Source organism: Rhipicephalus microplus, chromosome X, assembly GCF_043290135.1.
Source record: "Rhipicephalus microplus isolate Deutch F79 chromosome X, USDA_Rmic, whole genome shotgun sequence".
Lineage (NCBI taxonomy): Eukaryota > Metazoa > Arthropoda > Arachnida > Ixodida > Ixodidae > Rhipicephalus > Rhipicephalus microplus.
In genome coordinates this window covers 170,245,209-170,257,444 of record NC_134710.1, presented here as the reverse complement: position 1 = coordinate 170,257,444, position 12,236 = coordinate 170,245,209, and positions in this window count along the sequence as shown.

The following is a 12,236-nucleotide window of genomic DNA, read 5'->3' as shown; positions in this document are numbered from 1 at the left end:
ATCGACATAGCAGAAAAGGAACACAGGCCCCTGTGGCTAGCATTCTTGGATATCAAGGGAGCGTACGATAGCATGGTTCAAGAGGAATTGTGGGGAATACTGGACACACTAGGCGTGGAACATGTAGTCACTAATCTTTTAAAGGGTATCTATAAAGGTAACAAGGTAGTTATAAAGTGGGAAAAACAGGTATCCAAGCCTGCAGAGGTAAAACGGGGGCTTAGGCAGGGGTGCCCCCTGTCACCCTTATTATTCATGATGTACCTACAAGGATTAGAGGCAAAATTAGAAGGAAGTGGGCTGGGCTTCAACCTCTCTTTAGTCAAACAAGAAAAACTTATTGATCAGGCACTACCAGCATTAATGTACGCAGATGATATAGTGCTAATGGCCAACAACAAGGAATATTTGCAGAGATTGATGGACATCTGTGGTAATGAGGGAGATAGATTAGATTTTAGATTCAGTAAGGAAAAATCAGCAGTCATGATTTTCAATGACAACGAAGGTAGTGAGCTTAGGATACAGGAGGTCACGCTAGAGATAACAGATAAATACAAATATCTGGGCGTATGGATAAGCAATGGGACCGAGTACCTGAGGGAACACGAAATATACGTGACGACTAAAGGTAACAGGAATGCAGCAGTGATGAAAAATAGGGCACTGTGGAATTACAATAGGTATGATGTTGTGAGAGGAATATGGAAAGGGGTCATGGTTCCTGGGCTGACGTTCGGCAATGCGGTCTTGTGCATGAGATCAGAAGTTCAAGCAAGATTAGAAATTAAGCAACGTGGAATAGGTAGGCTTGCTTTAGGAGCTCACGGGAATATACCAAATCAGGGAGTACAAGGCGATATGGGATGGACATCATTTGAGGGCAGGGAAGCTAGCAGCAAGATAAAATCTGAGAAGCGATTAAGAGAAATGAAGGAGGAGCGTTGGGCTAGGAAGGTTTTCAGCTACTTGTACATGAAGAATGTCGATACAAAATGGAGGAAGCGAACCAGGAAGTTGACTGGTAAATACTTAGAAAACAGCAGGTGGCCAAACCAAAAAGAACTATCGGTTAAGAAGAAAGTGAAGGAAACGGAGACTGACATGTGGAAAATGGGCATGATTAAGAAGTCCGCACTGGAGATCTATCGAACTTTTAAGCAGGAAATTGCCAAGGAAAGCATCTATGATAATACTCGGGGTAGTTCTCTACTGTTTGAGGCAAGGACGGGAGTACTGCGAACCAAGACATATCGGGCCAAATACGAAGGGGTAGACACAGTATGCAGTGCGTGTGGAGAGGAAGAAGAAACTGCCGAACACTTGATAATGTTCTGTAAAGGGCTTTACCCTATAGTTCAGGATGATGGCGCAGAGTTTTTCAAAGCACTGGGGTTTAGGGACCGGGAGGGCAAAATAGACTTTAAGCAAGTAGACTTAACTAGAAGGAGGTTATCTGATTGGTGGCTAAAGTCAAGGCACGAGTGAAAATTAAACTCTTCACTGCAAAGTACGAATCCTCAAACTCACTTTTTAAGGAAGAAAAAATAAATATAGTTTTTGGTTCATTAGGTATTACGGCTTGGTGGCGCTAGCTATCGCCCGATCTAAAGGGTACAGCCATATTCATCTATCCATCCATCCACGTCACCCATGGCTGCGATGCGTTGAGCAGAGACGACAATCAACCACGCGCGCGGGCAATGTGAAACATTTAAAATATATATTTTTGCTCGTGGATGGCCTCGAATGGCGACCGAGAAAGTATGTTAATTAACCTCTGGAAAACAGGATGCCTACGTGAGTGCATGACTGATCTGAAATATCGTCAGGTCGACAGGATGCCGAAAGTGAGCGTGTAACGGCACTGAAACATTTTATCGATGAGAAGTGGTAGAAGAGTGGAACGATGCACTCAGTTGTGAGCCATTGCTTGCAACACTTTTCACGGCGAACCATCATTTTCTCAAGCACTTATCTGTAAATAAAGCCCCATCAGTCAAAACGTCATAATCAGCTAGAGGTGAGAACCACGAGTGGTATCTGGATAAAATAATTTTATTTTCTACACACAGGTGATAGAACACATTTCCGAGTAGTGACTCTCTATCTCTTTACAACAATGCATTCCTAATAACTTGTTGCACGTCCTTTTTTATCCCCAAGAAAAAAAGTTGATTAGTTCACAAGCGCCCCACAGAACATTGGGCTGCAAGCATAGGTGATGCACCTGAGCTTCAGGTACTTCCTCTTTTCACGGGAAGATGCTCGCTTTTTGTGGAGTACCTTTGTGTAAACATGCAAATGGGTGAGCATAAAAAAACTTGTTTACTTGATTGGTTAGGCTCGGACCGTGTTGTGCGCAGCCCCTTGTGACATCTTTTTTTTCTTCAAGTAGAAAACAAGCTTTTCCAAGCTGTCACTGCGAAGCTCGTTGTAGCTAAAGCACATTGAAAAAGTGATTTCAAAAGCGTCTACGAATGCGAAGAGCTTCTCCGAAAGTCCTACACATAGGCGTCCGCACGAGGGGGGCAAAGGGGGCTGGCCACCTGGGAGGGGGGTGCTAAATCTGTTCTATACATTGACTAGGCAGCGGGACACTCTTTTAGTCATCTAGAAGGGGGGCGTGAAATCTGCCTCATACACTGATTTAAAAGAAAGGAGGCACCTTGCAATGAACCTTCGCCCCCTCCCCTGAACGGCAAAAACGCCTATGGGTGTACCCCTTTCAATGCGGACAGTTTCGCCCATCACAGTGTGCTCGAAGTGCCGGGAGATGTACTTCTCGCCGGAGTGCAGCTCGCACACAGCCGAGTTTTCTTGAAGCAGCTTGTCAGCGCGCGGAATCGCTCTACGCCACTGCGCTAACACAGCTTCGTCCTTTAGAACGCCGAACAACGCATGCTTCTTTTTAGCTGACTTGTAGCCTGTAGAGAACCCCTGGACGAAGCAATGACTTTGCTTTCGCGTTATAAGAGTGCATACAGAAGCATCGGTGTCAGAGTGCCACCGCAATTACAGAAAAAAAAAAAACCGAGGACGAACGCACCCGATGAAACTGTCAGAAACGTGCAAACGACGTATAAACGATTGCGCGCGTCTCCACGCGGCTCCTCGGAGGCTTCAGTGCACTCCGTAGGCGCTGCTTGCCGCTCATCACACTTTTCTATCCTAGCCACTGTAATAATGGTGACCATAGTTCCGTGATGTCAGCATTGTAGTAGAATGACCCTAGTTGTGGTGGTTATAGCTATTCCGGCCCAGCTTTTCCTCTAGATTAGTTACAGCGCGAGAACAGAGCGATGACACAGAGGCAAGAAGGACACGTGTGTCGTCGTTCTGTTGTCGCGCTATAACTACAGTGTCTAGAAATATACTGCCTAGTGTGCTGAGCACGCGCATTCCGTACGAGAGAGAGTGGCCCCGCATGTGATGACTGCACTCAGTTGCCACAAGCGGCGCTGCGTGTCGAGAGGGTGCACGAACGCGCGAAATTAATCTCGTCCTGTTGCTGCCGGAGCCTCACCGGATTTAAAATCAGTGTGTTACAGCTACCATCTGATTTACTGTGAAGTTTGACGGCGTCATATGTACACTACAACACCCTGAGATGTTAAAAGCTTAGCGGCAATGCAAAGAAAGGACGTGTATTGTGCCGCTATGTCAAAGAATTATCGGTCGAACAAGGAAAAGTTGTCTTGTTCCCCGCACTGACAGATCCAGCGCGGTTTCCTGAATGAAAAAGTAAGATCAAGAGGACAAACAGAAGGCTGAATCCGAAGGCTGTCGTGTGAGAAAAGCATTCTGAGAGGGACTTCGTCGAACTATCTTTTCGGATTAGTGTGAACGGTGTCGGGAACGAAATCGCCGTTTAGGCATAGTTTCAAATATCAATATTTATCTGACAAAATTGAAAATATTCTTTCGAATTTTATTCACACAGTTTTTCTCCAATTTCAACGTCTGTCTCCCTTTCTAACAACGTTTTGGGTATCATATGCGGCGAGTGTCAGATTATTTATTGGCATGTTATCATTGTTTGTCTTCACCCGAATCCTAATGGAATGCAGGCTAAGAGGTAAAAGTTTTTGGGTCTTCTGTGATAATTTTTGCTCTCAAAAACAAACCACATTTTCAAAAGTAACTGTGATGGTTATACTGTCAATGTGTTTTAAAATTGGTTTCTTTGCGTACTGCAACCACTTAGAGCACCTATCTATCTATCTATCTATCTATCTATCTATCTATCTATCTATCTATCTATCTATCTATCTATCTATCTATCTATCTATCTATCTATCTATCTATCTATCTATCTATCTATCTATCTATCTATCTATCTATCTATCTATCTATCTATCTATCTATCTATCTATCTATCTATCTATCTATCTATCTATCTATCTATCTATCTATCTATCTATCTATCTATCTATCTATCTATCTATCTATCTATCTGATGTCGGTCCATCTGTCTGTCTGTCTGTCGGTCCATCTGTCTGTCTGTCTGTCTGTCTGTCTGTCTCTCTGTCTGTCTGTCTGTCTGTCTGTCTGTCTGTCTGTCTGTCGGTCGGTCGGTCCACCTGTCTATCTATCTATCTATCCGTCCGTCGGTCCATCCGTCTGTCCGTCCATCTGTCTGTCTATCTGTCCATCCGTCCGTCCGTCTGTCCATCCGTTCGTCCGTCAGTCTGTCGATCTATCTATCTGTCCGTCTGTCCATCCGTCTGCCCGTCCGTCTGTCTGTGTCCGTCCTTCTATCTGTCTATCTGTTAGTCTGTCCGTCCATCTATCTGTCTACCTGTCCGTCCGTCTGTCTGTCTATCTATCCATCCGTCCGTCTGTTTATCCGTCAATTTGTCTGTCCATCTGTCTATCTGTTCGTCTGTCTATCCGTCCGTCTGCCTGTCTGTCTATCCGTCCGTCTGTCTGTCTATCTGTCCATCCGTCTAAATGTTCGTCCATCTGTCCGCCCGGTTGTCTATCCGTCCGTCTGTCTGTCTATCTGTCCATACGTCTAAATGTTCGTCCATCTGTCCGTCCGTCTGTCTATCTGTCCGTCCGTCCGTCTGTCCATCCGTCCGTTCGTCCATCTGTCTGTCTGTCCGTCCATCTGTCTGTCTGTCCGTCCGTCCGTCCGTCCGTCCATCTGTCTGCCTGCCTGCCTGCCTGCCTGCCTGCCTGCCTGCCTGTCTGTCTGTCTGTCTGTCTGTCTGTCTGTCTGTCTGTCTGTCTGTCTGTCTGTCTGTCTGTCTGTCTGACAAATCGCCTACGTCTGGGTGCCCTCACGATCACCCCTTAACTTAGGGTAATACAAAATTAGAGTGGGCGGGTAAGATGGTTCGATGAATATGACTCACTGGTCCTGACATGAATAATTTCACAATCCCGTCACGTACTCTATCAAACCCTTGTCGCCACATATTTTTTTAACGCGTGAGCGTTAAGCTGGTATTGGCAACGTTGACCCTACGAATGCAAATAATAAACGTTTGTGTCCTAGCAGAGAAGTCGAAGCCAAGCAATCTGCGTGGAAACCAAATATTCTACAACAGAACCACGCCAGGTCTTCGATATAATATGCAAGAAGAGTCAAACGTTCGTGAAACGCCAATGCTGGTTCCAGTGTTGACTATCCGATTTCTCGCATATATTTAGCGCCACTTCATAATGTTTCACTTAATAAAAATTACAACAGAGTCATCTTGCATAGCATTGATTCCCAAGTTACGTGGGATCTCCCTGTTTTTTTTTCTGCGGGCAGTAGCGGATGGCGATATGTATGTCATGAAATAATCCTCACTTGGTATTGCAAAGCGCCAGTACTGTGAAAGCAATCGAGTAGTTCTTATAAAGCATTACGTAAATTACGGGAGCGGGAGCGGCCGCGTCAGCAGCACGGGTAAGTGAGCTCTGCACATATCTACCTATAACTTTAGCAATTTTGGTCCTAGGAGGGTCAGAGTGGTGTCTATTTGTTCGTGAAGATACAAGGAGTTCAACCGCTACAAATACTGCTATTACAAACGAAAATTTTAAATTTTAGGAGCGGAAAACAGTGTGAATCTGTGAAAACAACAACAGTCGGACCACGTGCCCGGTGTCGCGCAGTTCCCAACCGGGAAAAAAAAAATTCGCGTGTTGATGGAACTACATTAAGATGCCTGAGGTGCGGCCTCACCGGTAACCACCACCGGGAACGCACGCCCTCACCAGAGAAGGATTGGCCACCCTGGTGCAGTATCTGGTCACTACCTTCCACATGGATACGCCAAATAACTTACGGCCCTCAGTCCTCAGCAGCTGCGAAGCAACTGACTACGGCGGCGCTCAGATCTGTAACGCAGCAGAGGGTGCTAAGAATCTCTGGACTACAGGCCGCCATTGGAACCTGAACTTGGCAACGTTTAACGCTAGAACCTTATCTAGTGAGGGAAGTCTAGCTGTACTATTCGAAGAGCTAGAGGGTGTTAAATGGGATATAATAGGGCTCAGTGAGGTTAGGAGGACAGATGAGGCCTATACGGTGCTACAGAATGGGCACGTCCTTTCCTATCGGGGCTTGGCAGACAGAAGAGAACTGGGAGTGGGGTTCCTAATTCACAGAAACATAGCTGGCAACATAGAGGAATATTATAGCATTAATGAAAAGGTGGTAGGTATTGTAATTAAACTGAATAAAAGATACAAGATGAAGGTAGTACAGGCTTACGCGCCTACATCCAGCCATGATGACGCTTCAGTTGAAAGCTTCTATGAAGACGTGGAATCGGCAATGAGTTAGGTAAAAACACAGTATACTATAGTGATGGGCGACTTTAATGCAAAGGTAGGGAAGAAGCAGGCTGGAGACCAGGCAGTAGGAGATTATGGCATCGGCACTAGAAACGCCAGAGGAGAGCTACTAGTAGAATTCGCAGAACGCAATAATTTGCGGATTTTGAATACCTTCTACAGAAAACGAGAAAACCGCAAGTGGACATGGAGGAGCCCTAATGGCGAAAATAAGAACGAAACAGACTTTATAATGACCGCACACCCAGGAATCATGCAGGATGTGGAAGTGGTTGGCAAGGTACGATGCCGTGACCATAGAATGGTACGGTCTCGAATTCGCCTAGACTTTAAGAAGGAACGACAGAAACTGATACGCAAGAAGCCAATCAATGAGCTAGCACTGAGAGGGAAAGTACAGGAATTCAGAGTGTCGCTGCAGAACAGGTACTCGGCTCTCAGTGAGGAAACCAACCTTAGCGTAGATACAATGAATGATAATCTGACGAGTATCATTACGGAGTGTGCAGTGGAAGTTGGAGGCAGGGTAGTTAGACAGGACACTGGCAAGCTTTCCCAGGAAACAAAGAATCTTATTAAGAAGCGCGAAATCATGAAAGTCTCAAGTACAACAGACAAAATAGAACTGGCAGAGCTTTCGAAGTTGATTAATAGGCGTAAGGTATCCGATGTAAGAAGGTATAACATGGAGAGAATTGAACACGCTCTGAAAAACGGAGGAAGCGTCAAAGCAATGAAGAGGAAACTCGGGATAGGCAAAAATCGGATGTATGCACTAAAGGACAAAGAGGGCAAAATAACTACCAATATGGATAGGATAGTTGAAATAGCGGAGGAGTTTTACAGAGATCTGTACAGTAGCCGAGACAACCACGACCTTAATACTATAAGAACTAGCAGTAACCCAGACGACACCCCACCAGTAATGATAGAAGTCAGAAAAGCTTTGGAGAGCATGCAAAGAGGCAAAGCTGCTGGTGAAGATCAGGTAACATCAGATCTGCTGAAAGATGGAGGACAGATTGTGTTAGAAAAACTAGCCACCCTGTTTACGAGGTGTCTCCTGACGGGAAGGGTACCAGAGTCTTGAAAGAACGCTAACATCGTCTTAATACATAAGAAAGGAGATGACAAGGACTTGAAGAATTACAGGCCGATCAGCTTGCTCTCTGTAGTGTACAAGCTATTTACAAAGGTAATTGCTAACAGAGTAAAGAAAACATTAGAATTCAATCAACCAAAGGAAAAAGCAGGATTTCGAACAGGCTACTCAACAATTGACCACATTCATATTATCAATCAGGTAATAGAGAAATGCTCAGAATATAACCAACCACTATACATAGCCTTCATAGATTACGACAAGGCGTTTGATTCAGTAGAAATATCAGCCGTCATGCAGACACTGCGGAACCAGGGCGTAGATGAAGTATATATAAACATTCTGGAAGAAATCTACAGGGGATCAACTGCTACCATAGTGCTTCATAAAGAAAGCAACAAAATATCAATCAAGAAGGGTGTAAGGCAGGGGGACACAATCTCCCCAATGCTATTTACCGTGTGCTTACAGGAGGTTTTCAGAAGCCTAGAATGGGAACAGTTAGGGATAAGAGTTAATGAAGAATACCTTAGTAACCTGCGCTTCGCCGATGACATTGCATTGATGAGTAACTCAGGGGACGAATTGCAACTCATGATTATGGAGTTACACAGGGAGAGCAGAAAGGTGGGTCTTAAAATTAATCTGCAGAAAACGAAAGTAATGAACAACAACCTCGGAAAGGAACAGCGCTTCGAGATAGGTAATAGTGCACTTGAAGTTGTAAAAGACTATGTCTACTTAGGGCAGGTAATAACCGCAGAGCCTAACCACGAGATTGAAGTAACTAGAAGAATAGGAATGGGGTGGAACACATTCGGCAAGCACTCTCAAATTATGACAGGTAGATTGCCATTATCCCTTAAGAGGAAGGTATATAACACCTGTATCTTGCCGGTACTTAGCTACGGAGCAGAAACCTGGAGACTCACAAAGACGGTTAAGCTTAAATTGAGGACGACGCAGCGAGCAATGAAAAAAAAAATGGCAGGTGTAACCTTGAGAAACAAGAAGAGAGCGGAGTGGCTTAGGGGACAAACGGGGGTTAAGGATATCATAGTTGAAATAAAGAAGAGGAAATGGACATGGGCCGGGCATGTAGCGCGTAGACAGGATAACCGCTGGTCATTAAGAGTAATTAACTGGATTTCCAGAGAAGGAAAGTGGGTTAGGGGGAGACAGAAAGTTAGGTGGGCAGGTGAGATTAAGAAGTTTGCGGGCATAAATTTGCAGCAGCAAGCACAGGACCTGGTTAACTGGAGGAACATGGGAGAGAGAGGCCTTTGTCCTGCAGTGGACGTAGCCAGGCTGATAATGATGATGATGATGAAATAACACTCCAAAAATGCAGGAAAATAATGATTGGCCTCGCGCGGCACGGCCTCCTGAAAGCTTCGCAGCGCTTGCGGAGCGCAAGGATTGAACGTAAATGCATGGATGGATGGATGGATGGATGAATGTGGCTCTACCCTTTAGATTGGGTGCTGGCTAACGCCACCTAGCCGTAATACTTAGTTAGCTAACCACTACATTTATCATTTTTCTCTTTAAATAGTGAAGTTGAGGACTGGTACTTTGAAGTGAAGGATTTAATTCTCACTCGTGCATTGACTTTATCCACCAATAAGATAACCTTGTTCTAGTTAAGTCTACCCGTTTAAAGTCTATTTTGCCCTACCTGTCCCTAAGCCCCAGTGCTTTGAAAAACTCTGCGGCCATCAGCCTGAACTATAGGGTGAAGCCCTTTACAGAACATTATCAAGTGTTCGGCAGTTTCCTCCTCCTCTCCACATGCACTGCATACCGTGTCTACCCCTTCGTATTTGGCCCTACCGCTGAGGACGGGCCCCTTGCCACCCCTACCCTTGCTTTTGGACTACTGCTCGTGCTGATGACGACCGTGCCACTGCTCACTTAATCTTTTCTCTTCTTTCCACTTTTCTCCCTTTTCCCTTCCCCGCAGGCACTGCGCCGTGCTTCCGACCGGGTTGCAGAAATTAGGTGCCTTTTCTCATCTTCTAACCACTAACACCACTGTATTTGGCCCGATATGTCATGGTTCGCACTACTCCCGTCCTGGCTTCAAACAGTAGAGAACTACCCCGAGTATTATCATAGATTCTTTCCTTGGTAATTTCCTGCTTAAAAGTTTGATAGATCTCTAGTGCGGAGTTCCTTATCATGCCAACTCTCCACATGCCAGTCTCCGTTTTCTTCACTTTCTTCTTAACCGACAGTTCTTTCTGGTTTGGCCACCTGCCGTTTTCTAAGTATTTACCAGTCAATTTCTTGGTTCGCTTCCTCCATTTTGTATCGACATTCTTCATGTACAAGTAGCTGAGTACCTTCCTAGCCCTACGCTCCTCCCCCATTTTTCTCAATTGCTTTTCAAATTTTATCTTGCTGCTAGCTTCCCTGCCCTCAAATGATGTCCATCCCATATCACCTTGTACTTCCTGATTTGGTGTATTCCCGTGAGCTCTTAAAGCAAGCCTACTTATTCCACGTTGCTTAATTTCTAATCTTGCTTGAACCTATGATCTCATACACAAGACCACATTGCCGAACGTCAGACCAGGAACCATGACCCATTTCCATATTCCTCTCACAACATCATACCTATTGTAATTCCACAGTGCCCTGTTTTTCATTACCGTTGCATTCCTGTTACCTTTAGTCGTCACGTATATTTCGTGTTCCCTTAGGTACTCGGCCCCATTGCTTATCCATACGCCCAGATATTTGTATTTATTTGTTATCTCTAGCGTGACCTCCTGTATCCTAAGCTCACAACCTTCATTATCATTAAAAATCATAACTGCTGATTTTTCTTTACTGAATCTGAAACATAACCTATCTCCCTCATTACCGCAGATGTCCATCAATCTCTGCAGATCTTCGTTCTTGTCGGCCATTAGCACTATATTATCTGCGTACATTAATGCTGGTAGTGTTCGATCAATGAGTTTTCCTTGTTTGACAAAATATAGGTTGAAGCCAAGTCCACTTCCCTCTAATTTGGCCTTTAATTCTTGTAGGTACGTCATGAATAACAAGGGTGAGAAAGGACACCCCTGCTTAAGTCCCCGTTTCACCTCTGTGGGCTTGGATACCTGTTTTTCCCACTTTATAACAACCTTGTTACTTTTAAAGATTTTCTTTAAAAGAGAAGTGACTCCATCTTGCGCACCTAGTGTGTCCAGTATTCCCCTCAAATCCTTTTGAACCACGCTATCTTACGCTCACTTGATATTCAAAAATGCTAGCCACAGGGGCCTGAGTTCCTTTTCTGCTATTTCGATGCACTGCGTCAGTGAGAACAGATTGTCTTCCAACCTCCTGTGTTTCCGAAACCCATTCTGCAGTTCCCCCAGCACCCCCTCATCTTCTATCCATGCCTGCAGTCTTTCCTTTATAATCTGCATCGCCAGCCTGTAGACCACCGATGTCACTGTTATAGGTTGGTAGTTATTTATGTCAGTTTTGTTCCCCTTTCCTTTATAGATGATGCTCATTCTGCTGAGGTTCCATCCATCGGGGACTTGACCATCTATTATTGTTCTGCTCACTGCCTCTCTCAAGGTCTGTTTAGACTTCGGACCCAATGTCTTTATCAGCATAATTGGAATGCCATCTGGGCCTGTTGATGTACTTCTCTGGACCCTCTTCTCAGCCCTTTCTCACTCTCGTTGTGAAAATGGAGCCATTGCACCACTTGATCCATTCTTGTCTATTGTGGTGCATAAGGCACTTTGTTGAAAATTTTCTGTCACCCTTGTTCTTATATATTCAATAGCTTCGTCCCTTTCTAGCTTAGCACCTTGAGCTGTAGTTATAAACCTGTGCTCTAGAAGAAGAATGGCGATTTGGGCTAGTTGGTTTGAATTCATAGTAATAAGGGCTGCAGCGCGAGCACGAATGTGCTAGAAGAACCTCGACTTTGTCTGTTTCTTCTAGTACATTCGTGCTCGCGCTGCAGCCCTTATTACTGTGCTCTAGGCTTGTTTCATTTCTTAGGGAGTTTAGATGGTTCGAAAATTTCGCACCTGCCTTTCTGTCCTTTTTATGTACTTCTGCCAGCGACTGAGAACCATTTCTTCTAATCTTTTCATTGATCAGGAGGGATGCTTCCCTTCTAGAGCTTAGAAAGATGCCCCAGTTCCTTTCAACATCGTCTGGCAGTTCACCCCGCCGCTTAGCATGTCTGTGTTCCCTAGAGGCTTCCTGACGTTTTGCTATGGCTCTCTTAACTTCCTCATCCCACCAACTCTTTTTGTCTTTTTTTTCGGGGAGACTTGTCACGTGCCCTAGCAAGCTCTAGTTCAAACAGTCTAATTAG